This window comes from Athene cunicularia, assembly GCF_003259725.1.
Source record: "Athene cunicularia isolate RWA chromosome 11 unlocalized genomic scaffold, athCun1 chr11_part1, whole genome shotgun sequence".
NCBI classification, from domain to species: domain Eukaryota; kingdom Metazoa; phylum Chordata; class Aves; order Strigiformes; family Strigidae; genus Athene; species Athene cunicularia.
In genome coordinates this window covers 9976327-10003770 of record NW_020799113.1, presented here as the reverse complement: position 1 = coordinate 10003770, position 27444 = coordinate 9976327, and positions in this window count along the sequence as shown.

The window sequence follows — 27444 nt, the reverse complement described above, 5'->3', positions numbered from 1 at the left end:
CCCCCCCCCCCCTCTTGTCCAGGCCATGATCTCTTTAAATCACCTCGCTTACCTCTCCTCACCCTCATTCTTACATTCCATCTTTTGGTGGCCACTGCTACCTTCTACACCACGTCCTCATTGCAAAGGTTATTTTCAAAGGACCTGAACATTCTTCAGCTGCACTTTCCCATTTGCCACTCTCACTCATGAGCTGTCAGAGAAGAGGTTTCTTTTCAAAGGCTGAATTCCCTTTGGTGATTCAAATGGACCACAAGGAAGCACGCTGCATCTCTGAATCCAAGAACCCTGGGAGCCAGTTTGCAACAGTTAGCAGGTACCAGAAACAGCACTTGGCTAGCAAGTCAATCCTCTGCTTCACAAACACCTTTCTTTTCTCAGGATCTCTTTCTGGAAATACTTGCTGTAGCAGGTAACTTCTGTAAAAACCCCTTTCCCACTTGAGAAAATGCTTATTTGGACACCAGAGAGAGAAGAATATTACATCGTTATGAAACACACACACACAGGAACATCTAATGTCAACTATATTTCCAGTAGTATTCACTGGGCAGTTCATGGAAATTTCACAATTCAAAGCAAGCAAGTAGTTCCAAACCATTTACTCCAGTAGATTTGTGTCTTGGAGTCTTAACTATGAAATCTATGGTCACACATGGTCAGTCCAAGGCTTTTTCTTTGCTGGGATATTTAGAAGGAGTCTCTAGAGTGTAAATGATCTGCTGTCTAAGAAGTTATGAATACCATCTGAAGTTTTTCTCCCAGGTGAGGACTATTAGATTATTTCTCTGCCTGTCTGATTGCCTGGAGCTCACAGGAAATTAATTCTCTAAAACCAGTATACATCTGTTAATTTTTGAACTCCACCTTCAAAGACACATCCATGGGTGGGACACACAGAACCAAATAAGCTCTATGACTGCATATGTTTTATTTTCATATTAAACTAGGCGAAAATATGATCAATTTTACACTGCAAAAAGTCTTAATATGCAAACGCATTACTTGATAGAAGTCACTGTACCCTTCTGGAGAGCTGTTCTTGTGGAGTTCTGTTTGCTCAAGGAAATGACATGGCTTGAGTTTTGATGGATACCTCTTCTTCAAGGCACAGTGTTGGTGAGACAATACTTGGAAGCATTAAAGGTACTTCTCACGTGGAATTCAAGTGATTATATTGGGGCTGGGCAATATTTTATTTGATGAGAGCAAAATAGATCTTCCCAAAGCATCTGGCAGGACACACTGACACACATCCTCATGCTAACCCATATTAACATGAAAAGAGGAGTATGAAAACACAGGGCACAAGAAACAAAATCAGGGTCTGTAGAAAGAGCAAAGGCTTCGAAATTGCCTAACACAATGATACTAAAAAAACCCAAACCCAACAAAAAACCCCAAACAAACCAAACACACACACAAAACCCCTCAACCTTCTCGGGCTTTGTTCTTCGTTCTCACAGATTTTTCCTCTTAAAGGATCCCCCATCACTGTCCATACTAAATAGCACCTTGCAAGCAGGGATTTACCTTGCAGGAGTTACGGTATGCAGAAACTATTCAGGAGTCAAAGTCTGCAGATTTATAATTCCTATTGAAATATTATCTATTAAATCCGTGCCAATATGGACCAGGAGACCTTTAAGAGTAAGCATTTGTGCCTTCTTCGTCCTGAATAACACAGGGCCAAAACTGTTACTGTGCAAGTATGCGCATCTTAGGGATTTAGCTTTCTTCTTAGTACACTTTTAAAAGTTTGAAAAAAACATGCTAATACAATCAAGAGAACAACTCACTGGTTTGTATTTAAGCTCTAAAAACACAGACTTGTTCCTAAAACACAGGCATGGATTTTTCTATCAGAGGTAGCTAGGAACTCCCCTTCAGTTTCCACCTTTCATTTTAAGAGACTCTCTTGCCCTTATATTTGAGAAATTCTTACAGACCTTTTGTTTCCATTCAGCTTTCAAAGTAGGATATGAAGAAATTGCTGGAGCTAAGGAAGTTCTTCCACTATTTCTTTAGTGCAGGAGGAAATAAATGGTTGCAGCTTCCCCTCAACTCCTTCCCGCCCTGAAATATAGTTTCCTTTCTGCTCTCAGACTGCCTGCTGGGTTTTCACAGAATTCCCAAGTACTGATTGAAAATGAGTGTTTTCAAAGGCCACATCACCCCTGCAGCCAATGCAGCAGTAGTACACACGTGTCCTGCAGGGGAGCAAAGCCTTTATTTAATAGGACTTTCTCACACATCCTCCACCTCTGTGTCACCACACAGCAGAAGAGTTTCCTCCAGCATTAGGATGCTCGTGCAGCCAAGAGAGCATGAGCTTGCATACACAATCTGGTCTGGGTTCCCTGGCTCAGTGCATAGCTGCAACAGCCCACCCTTTCCAAGACAAGAACCTTTTCCTGCTGCCAGTAACTTAAAAAGTCATGTCATTCAAATAGTTTAAATCTGTCCTGAGGAATCAGAGTCAAATCACATGCCTGATGGGAGCTGTTAGGACTGCACAAAATAGAATTTTTTCCATATCCTTCACCTGAAAAAAAAAAATTCCCAGGAAATTACATTAAGACTACTGAGAGATTATGATTTATTTTATAAAAGTTAAGAACTTACAAGGTAGGGAATACTAAAATTATGTGGTCCATACGACTTCAAATCTCTTTTCTACTTAAGTGCAGCATAAACTGTCTTCAATTATATAATTACTTTTCTCCACACAAGTCCTGCATCACGCAGTATACGGGGCAGGGGTACTGCAACTCAGGGAAAGACGCAGCTATTCCAAGAATATCTTTTCAGCTCTCCATTTGGGTTTCTGCCTCTCATGCATTTGCTGCAAGGAATGCTGAATCGCCTTGACATCTATTACCAGAGTATATGCATGCCCCAAAATTACTAATGATGTCTCTGCGCAGGGAGATGGACAATACTGTTTTTCCCATTTTCCAGGCAGCAGAGTCCCTGAGTAAGTCTGGGTCATAAGTTAAAGCCTCTTGTCTCCTGGCCACATGCTCCAGCTTCCAGATCTGCATATGTAATTGTTGCCTGGTTGACTTTATCCACCACTGTAAGAGCTTAGGTAGTCTGCTAATCAGGCCCTATACCTCCCATGCTGAGCAGCCAGATTTGTGATTGGATTTTCTTTCATATTATTTATTCTCAAGTTTTAGCCATGTCTTTTCTCTTCTTGCAGTAAGAAGTTTTATTGTTCACTTTCAACTGCTAGAGCTACTTAGGCAAGGAACTTGCAGATAAGTTCCTGATACTGCGCCTTAGTTTATTTCCAGAAAACAGTTCATCCTGTGCTCTAGAAGGGGAGGATGGGGGCAGGGGGGAAATCCTACAGGAAAAAAAAAAAAAAAAAAAAAAAAAAAAAAAAAAAAAAAAAAAGTAATACATGATCAGGGAGCTAGAGAAATGTGAAATCATGTATGTACCAGCCAACACCAACAAAGTAGAGCTTGAATCAATAGCTTAAAATTCCAGCATTTTTTAAAAGTCGAGTGTTTGTATGTGAAAGTGCACTGGTCTTACAAGAGTCTGTTATGTGCTCAAAGTCCTAAGGGTTCTTTAGTTAAGGTTGTTTTAAAGGCAAAATGTTTACAGGAAAGCAGTGCAAAATAACATAACTTTATTGTTTCCTACATTCTTCTGACTTCCCTTAGCTCACTACAAAATAGCAATTAATTCCCCAGAAGATATTCTCTTTCTACCCTGGTTCCTTTTCACATGACTTAAATTTCTATTGCAGCTTCAACTCCGAATTTGCAAAGAAAGAAGGAACAGTACGTGAAAGTTGCAGTAAGAGAAGCAATTTGTGTGCAACGAATATTAGCTCTTCTACACTGTCGCAGCGAGTGTGATAAGGAGTAGGCACCCATGCACTGTATGCACAGAACGAAACCTTTCCTTAGCAAACAGAAACTGAAATGTTTGCCCAAAGGATCAAAGATTCACACTGCAAAAGACTAATATTAGAGGGCAAGATAACCAATTAGTGTTTCCAGGCCATGTGCAGAATTAAGTATTATATTTAACTCAGGTACAAATTTCATCCTTTGCCCTCTGTAAACTACCACGGTGACAGAGACTCTGGGAATATAGCAGTAGTGAGTAATTTCTAACAAGATCTATGTATGAAAGCATAGGGAAATTCATATACAATTCGTCTAAATTTTCTCATTAGTATAGGAAGCATATTTCTACTCTAATGTCTTTTTTTTTTTTTTTTTTTTGGTATGCTTAAATGCATCTAAGAGAAAGGCAAATTTTGAACCTTAACAGCGGTTTCTGACCATTCAACGTGTCCTGTTACATCATAGAAATCCTTTGAAAAATAACATGCTAATCAAAGGCAGGTTTGACTTTTGCAACTTGATCCTATACATAGTAAACTGGAAGGTAAGGTGCCATAATGCCTTAAAATACCACTACAGATTGTTTCTATCCCTTCCAGGATTTCTAAGCTCATTCTATCATCCATGCTTGCTAAATAGATCCAGTGAATGCTTCTATAATAAATGTGGTAACATCTGGAAGCCTACAACATTCAGCACTGTTTAGTTAATGTTTTAAAGTGTGGTCTGTGTAAAATTCAGGTGGAAGAGCACTGAACCATTACCAAAGATATCTGCACTAAGGATACAGAGAGCTGTGTGGACACTGACAACTTTCCCGCATATTATAACTTCCTATTTAATTTCCCCCTTCACAGTATATCTATCCTGTCCTTTCGGCTTTTTTTTTTTTTTTTTTTTTTTTTTTTTTTTTAAATCCTTTTCTCCTTTTCAAAAAAAGTATGAAGGCCTACAGTAGTCCTAACACATGCATACTGTCCCCTTTCTAATAATGCCCCTTACATTACTGCAAAGCAGTCAAGCTTTTCTAAAGCACCGAAGTAATTCTGCACTGCCCTTACTGCTGTGGAAACTGCTGAGCAAAACCCTCACACAATGGGTCTCCCTGGCATTCTTTAACCCTGTTGGTGATGATAAAGTCTCATAAATCTAGGTAAATCTTTAATTATACCTTAGGAGCACTCTGATATTATAAGTGTGAAGTAGTAATAAAGAACACACTGACAATTAGCTCCAGTAAGTCTACGCTTTATTGAATAGGGGGAATTGCTTCTAGGGTTAAACTAGGGTTGCATCATGGGTTCTTGTTGCTGTTTTTGGTTTTCCTTCACTAACCCAAATTTTATAGATTAGTAGATATGCATAGGGCATGTAACACCTGCACTTTTTTTTGGCAGGTATTTATCTCCTCTACCTTCTTCCTTTTCTCTGGAACATTTAGAGTTCTTGGTATTGGAAAGCCATTTTGGTTCCAGAAAATCTAAAGACATAACTACATTTTTGCCGTGCCTGGCTCTTTCCAGTAGCAGTTCTTTTTAATCCCATCCCTGGTTGAAAATTAACAAAGGTAGACCTCTTACTGTGGTTCCAGGGTTCTGGTGATACTGTCAGAAAAATCAGACCATGTCTGACTGAAGGATACAGCTTTTCCTTTTAAATGGATGTATTTCTCCTGGTATACGCAAGTTATTTATATCTTAGGCCAATGCATACATATTAACTTGCATGAATAATGCCGAAAGAATAGTAAGCTCTTTTACTTTGCTAATTAAATCATCTTGAAAAATGGTCTAGGTAGTAAGTGACAGAATTAACAAGGGCACTTTGCAGGATTTTGATGTTTTCTTGATTAGATCAGGAGTATTTTATATAGAAAGAGTATTTGATGAAGTGGTTTTAGCAATACGAATGAATGCACGACCCTGGTTTATCTCAGTATCTTCATAAAGAAGCCATCTTAGCTGTCAAGGAAGCCCAGCCAAGAGTGAAAATGACCTTAGCTCACAGCTAAGCAAAAGGTCAGCCAAAAAGAATAGTGAGAAACATTATTCTTATTTCTAATCCTTTGGGTTAGCCAGTCCTATTCCCAACTAATGTAATGTATTGTACTGAACTTTAATAGGTCAATATTACAGGAATATTAGATCTAAATCCCGCAAAATTATTTTCACTTTTCCTTTCATTTCTCTTCTGCAAGAAATAATGGCTTTCTTATTAATACAAGAAGTTTGCGGAAAAGATTATGTGAATGGTGACTATATTTTAAATAGATGCATGTCAAGATGAGAGACATTTTTTGAAATAGTAAGAGATATGATCAGAATACCTCTATTGGCAACAGCCACGCAAATTCTCTTAGCCTGTTTCCAAATGTGATTCCTAAACCTTTCTATTTTTAACCTAGAAGAAATAATAAAACTGTCAAAATGTTTACATATAGTGACTACCACCTGAGGTCTCAGACTGCTCTGTCAATATCCTATTAATTGAATTATAAATTTTATAGAGCTGGAAAGTATAAAAATTCCCATTTTACAGATGGGGAAATGGGAACATTAAGAATTCATGCACTCAGTCACACAGAAACTAGCAAGAAAAGGGCTAGAATGAAGATCTCCAACTGCCCAACAGCAGAGCTCATTAGATAGAAGTCAAGCAAAGAAAAATACTGTATTTGTCCCTGTGATTTCAGTCTTCTAGATATGAAATAGTTTGGTACTAACACAATAGCAACACATTTCCATGGATTGCTCCAGGAGGACAGCAATTTGGAGCAAGTTACAGTAGCTCTCTGGCCAAAAGCAACACAAATAGACTTTTACAAAAATAAATTGCAAAATAACAAATGGTAACAAATATTTTTTCTCATTGAAATATTAAAAAGGCAGGCAAATAAAAGCCAGGGAGGATTATTAAAAAGCTACCCTATCTTCATAAAAATTCAGTGTTGGTAAATGCAATAGCCTGGATTTAGTTTGCATATGTTATATTAATCCTGGTCATACTTAAAATGGAAGATGGAGGGTATAAAGAGATCACATCCAAAGCACTCTCCTTGAGATTTTTAAAATGACAAAGAAAAGCCAAGATCACTCACAGAGAAGGAACTGGGAAAGGCGATATCCACCAATTCCAACCTATCTCTGACAGGCGTCATTCGGGCACTGAACTTGATTTGGGTTTATTTGTCAGGCTATACATATCACTTAAATTTTAGCAGATTTGTATGCTTCAAAGGCAGCAGGATTTATCCTGTACTCTGGTCAGGTTTCCTCCCATTCATAGTCATCTCTTCGTGCACATGCCTTGCACAGAAATCTACTCCAGTTATGCAAAAAACTTCAGTCTGTAGAAAACAAATATGTTGCACTGTTAAGCACATAAAGCACCTTGCAAAAATTGCCAAAATAAGCCTTAGAAACTACTTTCTACATATATGTTTTCAAAGACTTTTTTTCATGTGGCTTCTACACTGAAGGAGAACAGTTTCTCCGGGAGAATATTCTTTTGGCAAAACTTGAAACTAGAATTTTGAGTTTTCAAAATAAGTTACAGAAAAATAAACCAACACAAAAGGTAAATTTATTAAAAAAAAAAATAAATTCTTCCATTTGAAAACTCTTTATGCTTACTGTAAACAAGCCAAACCCCACATGTTATTTCTCTAAATAACTCGATACAGTATCAGCGGCCAATATCCTGCCAGCTACAGTTCTTTAGAAACTTATTTCCTTACTTCCTGTGTGATTTCACATTGGTTTTATTCCCTTCCTAACTATAGTTCTGGGAATAGTTTATTGATTGTGACTCATTGCTTGAAATTACACAGATTTGGAAATCCACCACTTTCTCCACTTTTGACAAGTGAATTCAAGCTATAGAAGAGTTTTAGAGAGCTCAAGGAACACGGTATGTCACACTTTTGACACAGAGGCTGCCTCCTGAAGCTTACTTAACTGCCGATAAATTACTCCTAAAACTCAGAGTTCAGTAGAACAGAAGCGTAAAGAAGTTTCATTTCTTTCTTTTTTCTTGGTATATTTTCTTTCAACAATGCCTAGGCTCACATTATTGGGTTCTTTACTCTTTTTTTTTTTTTTTCCTTTTTGATGTATTTACTAATATATCATTTTTCCCAGGATACTTTTGAACAGATTACATCCAGCCCCACATTGGATGAATTTCAGCTCTTTACATGTTCTTGCAACACTTAACACAAACACCACTTGTGTGATTTATGCTTTGGAAAGTTATTTCCTAACCAGAACAGGAATAAATGGATGTCTACAATTTAGAATTAGGCTGCAATTTCAATCCAGCTAACAAGGCTCGGCTACAGTCCCTACTCCGCACATACTTTCTTCTTGAACACAGATAGATTTGGGGTAGGCCAAAACTTCTCTGCAGAGTTTAGTGGGCTTGGTTTCATTTTCCAATTCCCTCTGTTACAATACAGACTACCCACATCTGATGGGAGGATAAAGGGTAGAAAACACTGGTGTTATTGTCTCCTGCTTGCATTCCACGATTACTCCAAATCCCAGATCTCGTATGAGGAAAGAATTTCCCCAAGTGAACTAACAGGGAACTTGTGACTAGCAGAAATTACCCCTTTTTGTACTATGAGAGTTGATTTCTTTCATATGATTGCATTTTTTGCAAACCTACTAGCATTTTGTGAAGTTCTTTAATATTTCCACATTTCAAGACTGTGGCACTATTTTGGCGGTAAAGGCTTATAATTATGAGAGGTGTGTTTATACGTATTTATTCGTTGACAAATGCTTTGTGGTCTGTGGGGGTGAAGAGGTGCATGGAGGGGATGTTGCTTAGCCAAAAGGGATCTTTATTTCTCTTCAGAGGACGTCTTTGAGTCTTATTCCTGTCAGCAGGCCCAGTCCCTCCCACTCCAACATATCTGCCCCACCTCACACATCATCTTCGCCTCAGCTTGTTACTGCCATCATCACATAAGTGCCTCTCTGCAGGCACCAGGAATCACTTATGTACTGATCCTCAACTAGGAGAACTAGAAGCCTTCTCTAGGCTGCCAACACAATAAATAGCTAATCCTCAGAGTTAAACATCGGTTACAGCTGCAACAGGTAAGCTACAAGCACACTGGTAGAACAAAGCAAGCATGTTTTCTCTTTCCTGAACACTGGATTTTAGGAAGCTCAAATACCTAAAGGTAATCCCTGTTTGCTCTTTGGATGTGAAGCCACTATTCCTCCAGTTCTGAGCCACATATTAACAGTCTGTCACCTTTCAACACCCTTTCCGATCCACCAGACCTGAGGTTTAAAGAAAGCGTTTTGTATGGGTGCTAGACCCACATTCCCTGAGTTTCAGATAGATGTAGTGATCCAAAAGCACAGGTATTCCAGATTTTGGACAGGTAGTTGAAAGACATGCTGATTTTTCACCCTGAAGCTCTCAGATTTGCTCAGTGTCTGCAATTCAAATACAAGATCAGGATAGATTCATGAGAAAGCACTATTAATGCAGTCTTAAAAAATGTTTTATCTATTACACTGAAAGTTAAAATTGAAAGTTAAATTAAAAGCAACAATGCCAATGATAAAAAAATATGTTGATAGAAATGTTAAATAGGACAATTTTACTGTAGGCAAGTGGTTTCCAACTTCAATTGAATTCCTAATTAAAGCCATGACTGCTATTTATTGTGCAATATGCTTATTTGGTGCTGCAGCATCTGCTGCTTGAAAGCAGCATTCACCCTCCTCTCCTGGGTTAATTTAAGTTCACCCGCCTCCCCTCAGTTCAGCTCTGGCACTGGAGTCTCACAGAATGGGAATTCAGCACATTGCAGAGATTTATACCTATTCTAAAGCCCAAATCTTCTTTAATAAACACATTCTAAATACTAAAAAGCTTGTTTAAAAGTGGCAGGGACTGCACACAGAACATCAAGGTGTCCACAGTGTGCGTAGGAAATGTCCACAGTCCAAAGTCCTCTGCTAGGAGAATTGGATGATTAAGCCCTTTGCAGCCCCCAGTTCTCTCCCCACAAATGCAGCCACCTTGAAAATAAAAGGCAGGGCAAAGTGCTGCCTTTCTCCTCCTCTTTACTTCTTCAGCAACCTCGGGCACTGTGATTTATCACCAGCGCGGCTTCTCTCCCAAAGAATCCTTTTGGAGAAGTAGCAGCACCACAAGATCCAAGCAGGGATGTGGTCTGCAAGCCTGGGTACTTCACAGATGCAGGGCAGGATCTTCTCTTTTCTCTGCATTTCTTTTGGAATTTAAATGAACAGACAGAAACAATTGTGGGGTAAATCCGGGGTCAGCATGGGAACCCTCTTTGCCCACAGTCCCACATGGAGGGAGAAGGAGGCGCCCACAAAGGGGAAAGCATCGCACACAGCTGCTGCAGCATCCTCAGCCCTCAGCACACCGGGCAGCTGCTGGTGACAGACTGGCAAAGGTTACAGTTCCTCCAGGGAGGGCCTGCACGCAGGACGGGCCCAGTGCCCACCTCGGAGTAACTGACTGAGCACAGATACACCTTCCTGCTCCTCCAAGAGCTGAGGATCCCTTGAAAAGACCAAGAAAATAAACCTCTAAATCCATACAAGCAAATACTTCTTTTCTGTTGCAGCGAGAAGTGTGCAGGTATTTGTGCTAAGGAGTCATGAGTTTTGCACTGTCCTCAGAGCGAGGACACTCAGAAGTGTCCCTGCGCATGGCAAGAGAGTTGGAACTAGATGGTCGTTAAGATCCCTTCCAAGCCAAACGATTCTACGATTCTACAGGTACAGCCAGTAGTGTCAGGCCTACCAGCCTGTGCTGAAGGAAATGATGGACAAAGAGAGAAGTTTGGTTAAAGTCACCCGTGAAGATGCTACATAGACAACTGACAAGATAGACCCACTTCCTTCAGTGCAGGTAGGGGAATCAAGAAAGCATCACAAAACATCAGAACAAAGGCTGGAGACATGCCTACATATTTTCCAGATAAGCATCGAAAGTAAAAGTGTTCATCTTAAACTTCCCAAGGTTTCAGTTATCCTGAAGAGAGTGACAGCACCGATCTGGTTGCAGTCATCAGAGAACCAGGGCTAGAGGAGACTCTAGAAGTTACCTATCTTATTTTCCCTCCCTCAGGTCACCAGGTTTCTCGAGGTGTTTGCACAGCAGCACACAGCCCGGCAGAGTTGGAATTTCAGCCTTTGTTACCTGCCCAGTAGCAGAGCTCATTTACCCTGCCCAGAGGCAGGGACAGGCTTGGCTCTGTCACAGAGATACTGCTGAATCAAGACTCCCCCTGCACAGTCAAGCCTCTGCATCCCTCTCAGGACGCTAATTCTGGTAGTGGATTTTTTTTTTGTTTACTTGTTGTTCCAGGACTTACATAAAGCATCTAGTTCTTCCCATGATAGCCTGGAGGTCCCTTTGGCTGCTGTGTTGGGGGCTGGCTGTACTGGGGCCGACCAGGACACATCAAAAAAAACTGAAAACGTCTGCACAAAGAACATTGCCAAGGACTACAGAATATGACTGAAACATTAAAGAATTTTTGGTGACTGTTTGGGGGAGAGAGAGAATTATATGTTAAAATATAAGAATTCTCTTCCAGCATAGTTTAAATTGCTTTGCAATACTTATTAAAATAACAGAACATTATAGCTTAACTAAACATTGTATTTCTGAATCCATTTTCAATTGTTTTCCTTCAATTTAAACATTTTGAGCAATTTTATTGCTATTCATACCTGCTTGACTTTTTTTATTAGAAATTAAAATGCATATTTTTTTAATCTAGGTTACAGAGTGCTGATACATTTAACTCTTTCAGATCTGCAGAATGAGCACAGGAGGATTATCAATGGCATAAACACGGTGACTGTCCATTAGATTAGAAGACACTTTTTGGCAATAAGGGCAGTTGAAAAGAGAAAGAAATGAACAAAGGAGGTAGAAGAAAGGGAGGGAGACAGAGGGGGAAAGCTAGAAGTAAAGCAAAGTGACAGCTTCAAAATTAACATTTCATTTTCCTCATTCATATCCCTTGTTTACATTTTGGGGCTTCTTCCCGCAACTCCCTCTTGGCAGAAAAAATAAAGCAAAAACCCCAGAAGTTTTAAGAAATAAGAAAGTGAACCAATCATGGCTAAAGAAAAAAAAAAAGTCTCTTTTAGACTGTGAAGAAACAATGAATTGTAAATACACTTCTGAGGCAAGACAGGTACAAGGAGTTCTCATATAGCAAGGTAACAGTTATCAATACCGAGAGACAGTCAGCCTCGTCTGTAGTCGAGCTAAACACCATTTCAAACCTCCTCCTTTGGCTTCACGCATCCTGCACTTCCTTTACCCCAGGCACCCTTTGCTCCTCCTCTGGAAAGCTTCTCCCTGATGGCACAAGTCCACACTGCCACCCCTCATGAAGTGGGAAACCCCCCTGTGTACCTGGGCAAAGATGGTATAACCGGCCCCACCACATTTATACCTGAACATTTCTAATTTCCCTAAGTCAGCAGGGGATGTTCAGAGACCACTAAGTGCTGGTAACCACATCAAAACATTAATTAACACAACTATATTCCCACACAAATAAAACATTAATATGGTAATTTCTAGCCTATAACCAGCTGGTATCTTTTCCCCAGCTATACAGAAAGCAGGATTAACAGTGCAAAGCAAGTATTATAACAAAGTCAAATTAATATCACCTTTTCCCTGTTTTATAATTCAGAATCAAACAATAAATTACAGAAGTCCTTTAGAAACTGTCCCTCATGAAATACTCCTCCTGGCTCCATGCTTAAGGTATAAACCCCTTTCCGAGTTCTCCTGGTTTCTGTGTCATTCAAGGTTACTTTGACAGGATGGCAGCCCAGACAGCTGCACCCACCAAATGATCCTGCCCCACTTTCTGTTCACTGTCACTGACTTTCAATCTCCTCTCCCTAACTTTTTCTGTCTTCAAACTTTTGAGATAAAACAGCTGCATATTATTCAAAGGTAGTTGCTATGGATCTATTGTCATACAGACAAAGAACAGGAAGAGGAACACTGCTTGGTCCAAGATAAAACCAAGCCAGGAGAGTTTTCTGCAGGAGTGATAGTTGGTTAGTACACTGATTTATTTTTTTAAATCTTCTCAAGCTACACTTGTCAAAAACACACACTCATATATTTCTCTTCACTCTACAATAATTTTGGCATCACCTTCAATGATAAATGCATTTCATGAACGTTAACACATTATACTTACATAATTTGAAAGAACTATGGGGAAAACAAGCAGCAAAAATATGAGCAATGTCAGTTAATGAAAAGCTCACATTTTCAAACTAGTGTTTGGCTAATTAAAATTGAATTAAGTGACTACAACATTAACTATGTCAACTATTTAGCATAAGAAGTTGTTAAATATATCATATTGTATGTAGGAAGATCCTTGCAATCTTTAATTGTAAGAAATAGTCATGTACTATTTAATTGCACAACTTGGTAGGATATAAAATTCAGTTACATGAATTATATTTAGTAAAATATTTTAAAACATGTTGTTTTTAAGATTGTGGAATTTTATGGATAGTGTAATAGAACTGAAGTACATTCTTAATTACATAATTATTTCCATTTTCGAAGTCCAGCTAACGGCATAACTGGTCTTGTTTTTACTGTCTAAGGTAGAAAAAGAGATCAAGTGCTTAGAATTCGCTTACTAAGAAATAATTCCGAATTCTTACTTGAATCATTTTTCCACAAAATTTTGACCAAAGTTAATCCCATACCAGACCATACAGAATCCTCCCGTTTTTCATGGAGTGAGCGTTCCTCACGATTATACAGACATAAACACATACAGAAAGCTTTTGGCATCACTTTCAATTGGTTCTAACCTTACCATAATTAACATGTTTTTAAAAGACTAGAACAAAGCCTGACAAGCCTGAATATGTCCAGTGAGGATATTGCTTTTAAAAACACAATTATTACCATTAAACTTCTGACATGGGGAAATCCAAATCCTTTTTCCTTCAGCCATAAAGAGACTATTCTATTTATTCATCAGTGATCACCTTTTGTTTTAAAAATTAGATGGGTTTCATATCCTATCCACCTCCCAGCCTACACAGGCAGTTACTAACTTTTCCAAGAAGACCATGCTACACGTTGCTATTCATAAACACTATCACCAGTCAGGACAGGGATTAGACAACCACCCATCCCCACCCCCCAAAAAAAAGGAAACCAGGTAATACTCAACATTCATTAAAGTAATTAATTTAAACGTGTTCTCCACCCCACTCACAGTATGGCTCACCAACAGCCAACTTGAGGTGTTGCACACATGGTTGAAGGACGGAAGCAGAGCGCAGGTAACACTGAGGAGAGCTCTATCTCCTCTGTTAAGATGCCCAAGGCCCCCTCTCAGCAGCCCTTGTTTGCCTGATTTCCCACAATACCACCTGCCCTCCCTCATTACCAATCAGGAGTTCGCCTACCAACTTAAAGGGGAAGTAGCCTGACTGATACAAGATGATGGAATAAGAAACATGCTTTCCACAGCCAGGACAACAAACACAACCTCTTAAATTAAGTCTCTTGAATTAGAAATTTCCAACTTTTTTTTTTTTTAATACAATAGTAAATGGTAGCAAGAGCTGTCATTCCTAGCACTACATACACCACTTCGATATAACTCATCTATCACTAACTCATTTGAAAACCACATTTTATGAAGCCTTGAGATAAACTGCAGCTAATCATCTGGGCATGGGCCAGAAAACATATCAGTGATCAAAGAAGTGAATAAACACCACAGGAAAAAAAAAAAAAAAAAAAAAAAAAAAAAAAAAGTAGCGCTTCTCTTCAGTTACCTCTGACAAAGACACCATGAGCCTCTGGCACTTGTGCCAGTCATGTGTCCAGCAGCACTTACCATTGCAGCATAAGCAGATATGCTTAATGGATGCTTAAGACCACACCAAAGTATTGTATAGTCACAAGCATCTTTCATATATACCCAATTTCAGATCCACTTTTTGGATATCCTTTCGTTAGCAGCACTGTCATTTAAATGGATACTCAAGGTTATACAAAAACACAGCATATATCTAATTATCAAAATCATCGTGCACTGAAGCTGCAGCTCACCCATCCCGCTCTTCATCCCCATAGGCAAGAAGCCCTCAGACTCAACCTCTCAAGTGACGCACCTAAAATAGCACAATTAAAGAGCCAAAATACAGGGCTTAACTTCACTGTGTACAATTCACATGCAAGAAAGAAAATTTTAAAAATACAAAACAGGAAAGAGACTTAACTACAAAGAAGCAGGACATGCATAGCCCGTACTTTAGCCTCAGCAGCTGTATCACCAGAGGCCAGTTCACAGAGCTAGCAGACCCATCTACACGCACTCAGTGCCTTCCTTAAATCCCCAAGCTCCCCTGCTTTCCTTAGAAAGATCTAGTGAGATCAGGTGGTATTGTTCAGGCAACTTCCACTGCTGTAGTTTTGTATGACCTCTATTTGGGTTTGGGGTTTGGGGGTTTTCTTCATTAAATCCCTTTTAATTGTCAGTTTCCCCCATCTCAGTTTCCCCTGACTGTCTTGTTAAAACCAAACAATACACATTGTTAGCAGACTAACACGTGCTGTCCTGAATAGAATCATTCAAACAAAATTATTAACTATCCAAATCAAGTAGCCTTTATACCACTTGTTGAACCCATTCTACATTAATAAACCAAAGCTTTGATTCCACATTTCAACTCAGTTTCCAAGTTTCATGTGGAATATTGACATATGAAAGCTAATAATTACAAGGCAAACTAATACATTTTACTGCCATTCTTTGTAGGCAGGATGATCCACTGGATGACAATTCTGGTTTAAAGTGCTGTTTTGCGATCACCTTGATTTACTTTACACTCATTCTTGCATTAATATTTATCATGTCTGATGAGAATTGATATAAACAAGTATAATCAAGATTATTTTAGCATCCTTATTACACAAATGCTTTGGGGTAATTTTATGAAAGAGAAAAACATGGTTGCATATTTATTCAGAGCTACAAGTGTCACACAGACCAGTCATCTTAGTAACAACCTTACTAGTTTTATAGCTACAGGTATAGTTACAGTTCAGCAGAAATATCAACAAACTGGAGACAGTCCAGTGGACTGGAGACATGAGGGGAGAGGCTGAGGGTACTAAAATTTGTTTATGCTGCAGAAGGGTGGTTTAGGGAGAATCTAACTGTTGTCTTATACTACCTGAGGCGAGGTTATAACAGAGACTCTCCTCAGAGATGCACAGAAAAAGCACAGGACGCAATGGTCACACGTTGCAGCATGGGGAAATCCAAAGGGGCTAAAAAAAAAAAAAATCACAGCAGGACTCTTTACACACTGTAAAGAGAGGCTGCAGAGTCTCCATCTATGAATATTTTCATTTTTTGTCTGCATAAGGCAGACAAACCTTGAGCAACTTGCTCTGATTTTCAGTATAGCCCTGTGTGGAACAAGTGACTGAGCCTCCTGGCCCCACAGGTCCCTGCAGCCTCAATGGCCTGATGGCAGTGCACGTCTAAAACAAAGTACGAGAGTAACTGCACATCATCGGCTTTGCGGGTCACGAATCCAGCAGCCACCACAGAGGCAATGTCTCCTAAAGCACTTCTTTTCTTGGACAAAATAGCTGCCAGTTTTAAACGTGATAAACAGGAGAGACTGCTTGGAAAAGGTAATAAAAAGATGGAGAAACTTGTGTAGTGATGGCCCCCCCCCCCGCACATTTTAAACAGCAAAATACCTCCAGAGTTTATGTCAGTCTGAAAGAGCTCTGCCTAGCTAAGAGAGTTTAGGCTATTTCCATGGTTCTTGGATGCAAAACCATGCTGGTGGCAAACAGCAGGCAAGGAACAGGACCTGCACCCTCACTGTGTCTGGTGAAACACAAGAGGCAGGATTCTCTCGGTTTGCTTTAGTAATTACTTTACCTTGCATCAAGAACCAAGAAAGCCCTAGGTCATTCATCCCAGAATCTTAACAAATACCAGATAGTTACTTAAACTAAAAAACCCACCTTATTCTGCTGACTTTTGAGCAAAAATGACATCATATAGTCTTAAATCCTCATCTAAAACTTTTAGCACATAAGGTTTTTAATGAGGCAAATGACACTGTGGGTCATTCTTATGCTAATCTCACAAAACAGGTTTTGGTTTTTTGCTTCTGGTATAATAGAATAGCCTGTCCTTTGGTCTAGCACTTTTTGCCTCAGCTGTAATCTATGAGTAGATTGTCATTCAAGTCTCTGTGCTTGAATGTCTCTGTACATGCAGGCTGAGTCCTGGCTCTCAAACAGAAAGACAGACACTGCAACATGGATCAAAGCAGGTACTTATGCTAAAAATCACCCTGCAATGGGAGCTAGGGACATTTAAACTGTCAAGCGAAGACAGAAGACCCGCATTAGGAGACTGCAGCCCAGAATAACTAGAGTCTCCCTTTACCTCTGAGGGTGATGGCACTAGAAACCCGTATAGCGCTTTACCAGTTACCAGTCATTGCTCTCTCTGAAGATGCGTTCCTTTCACTTATGTTACTAGGAAGTCTGCAAGCCAGACCTTATATGGTAGAAATCATTCCTAAAATTTGGATGAAGAAATGGTTGCAAAATGAATGGCAGCATTTAGAACTTTTTGTTCTCTCAGGGTTTTTTTCCCCGCTCTTTCTGAAACTGAAATATGAGAGTTACTAGCAGAAGATAATCTACTTTCCCTTGTCAGACAAAGTTTGAGCTGTGTTTGTCACAAATGAAGCAAAGACTTGATGAGAAGCTCTCACACACAAAAGCTTCAAGAAGGTGATGAATAAATGATTAAATCTTTGATATGAAAAGTTTGCAAATCTATTTACTGAAAAAAAAAAATAATAATTTGGTTATCTTATAGTATGAAAAAGTACAAACGCAAGGAAAGTCATCTTCCATGATGATATACTGATATATTCCTTTTAGATGAATACTACAAGCTAGGAAAGGGGAAAAGGTCAACAAGACAACTGAAGATGTTAGCAAGAGTTTAAGTATCAGTACTGCTTATTACTGCTTATCATTAGCATCAGTATTACTTACCACCAGTCACAAATGGGAAGCCTGAGTTGGTATTTCAGAAGAATCTGTATAATTGTATTCTACAGAATATGAAAGAAATAAGACTTTACCATCCTCTCTGTGCCAACGCTGGTGACATCTGAAGTATGCAAGCAGCAAAGCTGCGTCCCAGGCCGCAACAAAAGAAGATGCGGGCAGCAATGTATAGATGGAAAAGCTGCGCTCTCTCTTTCCTGCTGTCGGCTTTGCCAACCATGCTACGCTACAAGTCGACACGACTTCTTCTAGAGGAAGACAGGTACCAGTTCTGATAGACTATCACTTCTTTATACCCTGCAGGGTGGTCTCCTCTCCTGTGTCACTTCCGTAACGTGGAGGTTGAGTTATATACCATAGTGAGTAATGCCCTAGTCAGTCACGCTGAATGTATTTATGATGAGGACCCAAGAGACAGGTCTTCGTGCTGCTTCTGGCATGGAGCACTATGGTTTGTTATTTCATTCTGATGGTATTATCACTGCTGGGAATTCTGAGCTGCAAGGTGAGAATAAGTCCTATTTGAAGTCCAATGTTTTGGACTCAACTCCCCAATCTCAGCACTCAGCCTCTGTAGAACATGAATTTGAATAAAATGGATATGCTGCTTGTAAATTATATGACACATTGTTCCCACGTGCAAGACTGGAGTAGCATTTACCTATTTCCATAAAGTAATTTGAGTTCCTTATATGAACAGCAGTCTCATCATGTATAACCAGAAGATGCTGGTATTAATCCAGTATTCTGCTTTTAATTGTACACTATATGGCTAGGAAGTAACTCTTACGTGTCTTTGTCATCTAACCCACATCTATTTCTTTTTTACTTCAATACTTTCCTTCTGCATTTTCAGAATACACCTCAGAAGAAGAAGGGGTGATGGAATCCTTAAACCAATTTCTGTGATTTGAGAGTGAATCACAAGGGTATGAAAACTGTAATTAGCTTTGGTAATGTGCCTGTAAATCAGGCAACCATACAACTGCAGTTAGGCTGAGATGTGAGGTTAGGTGCAAGGGAAATAATCTTAGTTTCTTCTAGTAATCACAGTCACTGAAGCACAGCCTGCTGAGGTGTTTAGTCCTCTCTGTTTTGCATTAGGATTATGACTTGGATTTTCTGACACTTAATGATTGCTTTCATCAGTGTGATCCTCCCACCCACAGCTATGGGCAAGGCTCTAGGATGCCAACAGCCTTTCAATCACCGTGCCCTCCTGTGCGGGCAATAGCCAACTTTCAGGTCCAAGAAGGAGGCAGGATTTGTGGTCCGGGAAGCAGCTGTTTGGCTCTAAGATCTGACTAGCACTGAGTGACCTTGTCGCTTAGAGAGGCTTACAAAATGTACTTATTGCCATATCTAGCTCAGGATTTGACCTTCTGCACAAGCTGATGAGGTTAGTGCTATCAGAAATTCCATATCATAGCATAAGACATAGCCCCACTTTCAACACAGGCTTTTCAAATATTTCCATATATATATATATGATATAGATATATGACTTTATTGCCATTCAATTTTGTCTCCTATTGAGAACCAAAATTTTATAAGTCAAGAAGTCATGTCAAACGGCAGAGTAATATCTGAGATGTCTTTGAGTAGGGCGCTCTGCATTCAAACCCACTTAAATATCTGCTTTGATACTCTTCCTGGAATATAGCCCGGATTTTTCTGAGCATTGCCTCTGAATTCCAGGCTACGCTGGAGAACAGGGAAAACTGGCTGAGGAAACGCCAACCATTTCAGAGGAATCAGACACAACCTTCCCTTTTAAAAAAGCGTATCCCGATGTATTTAGACAACTGCTAGGTCAGTTGCAGGCCCACACAGTTTCGCATTCTTTCCCAAAGAAGAAATTCAGTCAGAGATTTTACTCTGAGTGACTGACTGCAACTCACTCAAGACATGTTTGGAATCCTCATATGAGAAGATAAAACAAAAACATTTGTCTAGCATTTACAAGAGAAAAAATGCAAAAGAACTTTGATATTAAAAAACCGCAAGCGTTGGAAGGGAAGAAAAAATAAGGTTGTACCTATACTAGACTATACATCCAAAGGGAGGTAGGAAACTCAAAAATACAATGGGTGCTTTATAGATAAGCTTTAGCACTTAACAGTGAGGGATGACGTTTATGCAATGTTTGAGAATTGCACCATATCCTCTCCTAGTTTATAACTCAGAACGATTTGTCCAGGAATGTATCAATTAAAAACAAAACAAAACAAAACAAAACAAAACAAAACAAAACAAAACAAAACAAAACAAAAAAAACCCACCACACTATCCACCTTCCACTGATTCAAATGTTTTAAGAGCAACATCAAAAACTCTCAAAATTTTCCAGGTAGTTAGAGTTTGTTGCAGACTGGTCAGAGGCTATAGTTAATGAGGAATTTAGGAAAGGTTGCTCTCTCTAATTGTGTAACAGGCTATGGGAACATCCACTTAGTTCCTAATTTTCATGGTGTAATTTTCATGACTGTAACAAGTGGAAGACATAAGAAATCTTTGATTCATGTCGAACAGTTTTCACTGTAGAAGACTTGGCCACCGATACAAACTCTGTGTAGCTGCGTGTCCCCTTGGAAGCAGCTTTAGCTCCATGGGATAATAGAGAAGAACAGATGACGGCTCTGATGCAGGGATGTAGGAAGAAACACATCAGAAAAAGGTACTTTATGACTCTGGGTATAGTTCTGCAAAGATCTCACCTGTGAACCAGGTCTGAGACATTCCTACCCTAGTCATTGGCCCATGGTCCCACTTCGGCACTGCTGCTTGCTCACCCTGCAGTCTGGCTTTAAATAAAGCCAAAAAGCTCAGCTCCTCTCTGTTGCTAGCAATGTTAAAAAGGCCTCAGAAAGATGACGTGCCCAGCCCTGGTTTCACTCTGTTACGTGCCATTGTTCCTTAGACTCCTTTGTCCCTAAATGACCCCCCTTCTTCCCCGCATACAGTCCCTCCTGCCTGCTTCTCCCCTCAAAGCTACCCTTAGCCTGCTATATCCACATCCCGCTCATTCCTGCTTCGTGCTGGACCTCTTTGCCATGCAGTGATGCTACAAAGGAAGGGAGAGGTATCAAAATCAGAGGATCACCAAAAATCAGTTCTAGTGAACAATAAGATGCAAACCTATATAATCACTGTTTGACATCACTACAGGGCACAGTGAAGGTTGTTTACTTGCCTTAATTAGGTATTTCCCTACTTTAATATGCTTGTATTTCTTTTAAGTTTCTTAATGTCTATTGAATTTTGCTGTTTCAGGGATAATTACAACACCTTGGTTATTTCTTTTACCCCCAAGTTACTCTCACTTCAACGCTATTTTAACTCAATGTTTTCATCAGGGAATATACAGATCTTCTTGTATTCCAGAACTGAATTCTAGTAAATAATATTAAATGTAATTTTTGTTTGTAATTCCCTTACTTTGAAACCAAAAAATTGTCAATTAAGGATACTATTATAAAAATTAGTGGCACTCATCTACAAATCTCACCTTGATATTCCTGGCTAACTCTCCACTCTCCAACAGTTGAATTCTAAAAAAGTATTTTAAGATATTTTTAAGGTACTTTTCACTTACAAGTAGGTGGTGGGAAGCTCTTCCCAGGCAAAAAACTCTGTTGGAAGCAAGAACAGCTATACCTTTTCCCTATATGATTTTACTTTGTAACAAGTCGTCTTCCGACTTGGATACCAACTGAAGCTCTCAGATCACACCGTTCAAGTGCATCTGCCCACTACAGAAGAACAGAAAAGCCCCGGTGTCCATTGAGAACCCCTGCTGCATCCCAGTTGGGAGTACCTGAGCTCCTGGAGGACCACCACAGCTCTGCTTGCCCGACTGAAAAGGCACCAGAAGAGGCAGTGCCGTCATCATACCCCACACCCAAGATCTGCAGCTTCATGTGAGTACTGAAGGTGGAAGGTAGGAGGAGAGGGAAAGCACTGAGCTGTGATGCTAGCTGACCATCAAAGGCAAATTGCTGCTTCTAAAAAAGTAATGAGGCGAGAGGAAAAAGGAGTTTTCCATGGCTGTGGAAATGCAAACCCACCATCTCCAAATCTGTGTTAGAATTTCCAGCCACCAAGATGTGAAGCCCCTACAGAACCTATAAGCCAATCTTATTCTCTAATACTTTGCTTTTGAACCTAAATTCCACTGTACGAATATAAATTTATTTGGAAATTAAATAGTGAGGGTTTCTCTTAAATCATTTTAATGATGTCTGCATACACCTAGAATCTCACCTTTTTTTTTTTTTTTTTTTTTTTTTTTTCCCCATCTAGATAGTACATTAGTGAAAAGGTCTGTTAGATTATTGGGGTTTGGGGTTTTTTTTGGTCAGGGTCTTTTTGTTTGGTGGGTGTTTTATGGTGGATTTTGGCTCCTTTAAAAGGGACAGCCTGCTATAACAGGTGCATTGCGGACAGGTGCTACATAAGGTTCCCTACAGAGCTCTGCCAATGCTTTTCAATCATGATCTCCAACGCCCCTGCTACTCCTGCGTGGGGCCTCCCCTCCACCGCAGTTGCCAGGGTTATGAATTATGCCATCAGGTATTGACTTGGACAAATGTCCACTACTGACTAGGTCGACACCACTGGACTTGGTTCACAGGTAACACAAGCCAAAGCTTGGAAGGCTCAAGCTGAGCATTTAACCCACTGTGCAGTCTTTCTCACAGTTTTTCTTTTTGATTCAGTCACACATTATGTACCCTGACTCCCATGTAGAAGATTTGTGGCAATTGCATGATGTATGAGGTGCCATTTGTAAAATATTATTTAGTGTAAAACATGATGTTTTTTCTGTTGATTTACAAGTTGGATTTATAAATCTGTACTTCTCACAGTTTGAGTTATATATCTTGCCTCTGATTTATAAAACTCACCAGTAAATCTTTAGCAGAAAGTTTTGATTCAGAAATCATTATTTTAAACATTAGATTTAGCTAAAACATTCAACTGCTTTATAAGTCATGAAATGGATTTACATACCCCAATCTGGATTTACAAATTCTACAGCAGATTTACAAATCATGCTGAGAAATTCCTAAATAAAATGCTTTGATTTATAAATCTTCACTTTGCACTTAGGATACAAGTGACTGATTTATTTCTCTGAAGCTATACAATAATGATTTAGTTTACAAAATCCTACTTTTACTTTAAGTTAAAGTTCTGATTTATAAATACTGATTAGGTTTACTGCAATATAGGCCACAAAAGTAAAATTGTTTGGTGCAGGGCTGCTTTGCAAACAGCTCCCTGCACACATGAAAGGCAAGACATTTCTGAGAGGTGGTAGGTAACCAACTGATCGGAGTTAGCAGCAGGGCAAAAAGAAAGAAGAAAAACTGGGATGAAGAAACTCTGTTTCTTGCTAATAAGCCCAAGGTTTCAAGACGGAACATTTTGACTAACCTGTCAAAATAATTTCTCTGTTCAAAAAGCTTTTTCTAACCCCAGTCTCAACCCCCCAACTACAGGGAAATAGTTTGAGTGCCTCTAACAACTCCAGAAGTTATGGGAACTTCTGTTGAACATCATGAGGAGTTCTACCGAACACTGGAGGAGATTGGTTCCTCGCAAGTGAACCTAATGGTTTCCAGCTTTCAGGCTCCGATCAGATGTCATTTATTCGCACCATTCCAGCCCAGGTGTTTTCAAGTATTCAAAACTGAGTAGGAAAACAGGAAAGTGTAAGAGCTAAGGAGAGCTCTGTGAATGCCTCACTCTTTGATGTGCTCCAAAAACACTTACATGACCAACAGGGCATTTAAATATTTTAGATACTTGAGAAGCAGCTCATCATTAATACCCATCAAGGACTCAAAAGGGATACTGGGTACAGACAGAATTGTCAGATAGTATAACCATAAAATGTAGTGGGACAGAAATTAAACAGTCTGTTTCAGTAAAAGCCAAATTTCATGGAAATGTTTTGGCAATATTTTTTTTTTTTTTTTTAAGAAATTACTAAGAGAAGGTTTCAGCCAAAAACCAAAATTCAGAGTAATTATCTGGAACTACCTGAAGAAACCCAAGCATCCTGTCAAATTGTGGGACATAGTGCCAGCATTCAACTGTTGTAGATGAAGCTCCTTTTCAAAGCTCACTTCATAAATCTTCAGGAAATATGAGCAGGCTGGAGAACCCAATTGATCTGAAGGGGATTTTCTTTATCCAGGTAGCTCTATTAGCGGGTATCAGCAACACTGACCCTGGGAGAAGTTGTCTCTCTAACACAACTGGAATGGTTCCATAATACAAGGTTGCTGGAGCACAAGGTTAGAAATCATGATTATTGATTTCATCCTCATTTCTAACACTGAATCACCAAGATTTAAATCCTTTCAGACATCTGAGTTCCTAACTTCCATTGGAAGTGAGACATTTACTTAACTCTGAGGGTCTGATGAGAAAGGTGTCTTTAGATTATCTCTTCCCTCCTTGTTGATGAGTTTCCACCCCTGTACAATGAGTCTGACAACAGCCATGTACTGCATCAGAGTGGTGGGAGCTGTTAAAGACTGGAATTTTGAGGCACTGTGGGGCAAACACTGATCCTCTACTCTCTCTGCTCTCCCTCCCACCTCCCCATACAAACGTCAAAGATATGTAATGTACTTCTTGTAAACATGATACATATGAACTGACACTCTTTGTTAATCCCGAATCCTTCCTTTTATTAAAATAGCACAAGAAACTAGGAGCATGTATCGTGTTCTCCTAATGACTGATACACTACTGACAGTATACTTGTTTAAAATGTATTGTTCAGAAGTTCATTTTACCATCTGTAATATGGAGATTATATTTTTAAAGCACTCCAAATACTATGGATGAAAATTAAACATAAAAATGAGGGATTATTTTATTACAAAATTATGAATGGTCAGTTTTCTGAAACTATTGCATTTGATTTTGCTGTTAGATTTTTGGAGTAGAAGAAACAGCTACACAAGATTGAAGTCCTAGAACTTAAATAAAATGAAGATCTAATCCAAAACCAAGCCAGAGGAGAGAATAACAGTGGCTTAGTTTTCTTTAGCAAGCTCCACATCAGGCCTCTTCTTGCTGGTATAGGTAATATAGTTGGTACAAATTCCAGTAAGCTCAGATTCAGGTGCAAAACCGATCATGCCTACATGCACTATATACACTGTACTCACTTCAGCTATAACCAACTGAATGGCTCTAGCTGGCATGACCAAAAAAATTCACCTAAGTCTCATTTGTGAATGAATTATCAGTTACTGCAATTCCACAACTGCTGCATAACGGACTGCAGCAGCCTTAAACTTGATTTGTATATTGACAGTAGGTTAAACACAGCAGAGGCATGCAGATGCTGCACCATACTGGACAGACAGAGAGTATTGTTCTAATTTACCTTCTGTAGAAGATTGTGGCTATGTCACATGAATGAAGAATGGCATTACTGGTTCGCTGAGGTGAGGCTTGTGGATCCCCATTCTCAAGCTGTCCCATGCAGGAGTCACAGGCATCCACCCAGTGGAAACCCTCACTGTGACGCCGATTGCAGAGGGCTGGCGACCCACCACTGCAGGAGAACCTCCGTAAACTGGAGACGTCTTTTGCCCGTGGGTTGTTTCTCTGAATTGCCAGAGCTCAGGAAACAAAACAGGGTGCTTTGACATCACAGTGAAAAGGAAAGGTGGCTCTGTACTTACATCTTAAAGAAAACGCTGTGCATGCATGTGCCTCAAAGTGCTTTTTGACGTCCATAGATGGCCTCTTGCCCTCAGCCTCCGCGGCAAGCCCACGCTCTCCATCTTGGGCAGGCACCCGAGAGCTGCAGAGACGGATCTCAGCCCTTCCTCCAGCCTGCTTGTGTCCCTAGGGCACGGCCTAACCCAGGAGGGCCACAGCAGCTTCGCCCAAGCAGGTACTCAGGTGCCAGGGGCGGACTGCTGTTTCTAACGCCCCTCGCACCTCTGACCCTGCTACACACCTGCGGAACAAACCCTTGTCTGCTGCAAGCCACAACTGGCATCCAAGCCCATACATTCTGCCATGTGGTGTGGGCAAGGGGGCTTGGGCGGAGCTCTCAGAAAGCAGGGCAATGCCCAGCTACATCCCACTCACCTCCCTGAGAGGCTCAGAGACGCGTTAGCACTTTGAAAGCATTTTAGGTGTTGAGACTCCACATCTTAGATCTCATTGTCAGAATGACATCAGCAAAACTCAGCATACGTTTTTCCTCAGCTAATGACATTTCTTTCCTATTCACTGCTAAATCCTTTAAATAATATCCTATTATCTGCAGCTTTGATCAACTCACACAGATCTATTTAAAAGTCCACAGTTACCCAGGAGGTACCTTGCTGTGATGTCTAAGGCACATCAGACATCTGTATTTGGGATAACTACAGTATCTCAGCACCATTAGGAGATGATTTTAGGAAACAACGTCTCTTTGAATTAAAGCTCCTATTACTCACGCTAGCTTAAGTAGGGCTGACACTGCCGCAATCAGAGGATCAAACTACATCCTGATGCAACCTCGCTGCTGGAACTGGCTCAATGTAGTGCCATCATTTGGTGCAAGTAAGAAGAAAATTAAGGGTATGCTTACGCTCTTGAACTTTCCTTTAGTGCATTTGGAGATTGACAGAAGACATACGCATCCAATTATTGAAATAAAAACATCTTGAAGAAGAAACTAAATTGTTTCACCACAATCTCCACAAGAAAAATAAAATAACGGAAGCAGACCAGGCTGTTATGATCAAGTAGTACCCAACATCTAATGTGATACCTCAAGTGCAAGTCCTAAGGGAGTGATTCTCAAATACATGGGATCAGATTTTCTGCTTAATCCTGTAAGCCTACAGCTTTATGTGCACCCTACATCTGATCAAGCACGCTACATGCTCAGATACTTACATGTGCACATTTCGAACATATATTTACTATGGTGTTACCACATCTGTATGCAGCTGCATGTGCACACATGCAAGTAGTAGATGTCATCATACATAGACTAGGTACTTGCATATCTGGCAGACTTTCCAGAAAATTCCATAATTCATGTTCCTGGCAGTTTCACACTAGACCCGCTTTTGATCAACCATTAGCCAAGCTCCCAACCTCACAGTCAAAGGAAATGGAAACTGGAAAGGATTTAGCACATTTTTTGGCAAAACACTTGTCCCAGTATATCCAGTATACCAATAGGGAGTTCTTTTCATCCAGCTTTTATATCTATAGTTTCTCAAGTCAGATCCTGGAAGGGCTAGGTAAGCCCTCCCAGTGTGAGACTTTGTACCGAGGAGATAACTTTCCTGGGCAGATTTTGCATTTAGCAATTTCAACTGTTCTCCGTGTTCTTAGATAACTCCTATTTCCTCATCACCCTTTTACAAATCTTTTGCTTTTTTTTTTTTTTTTTTTC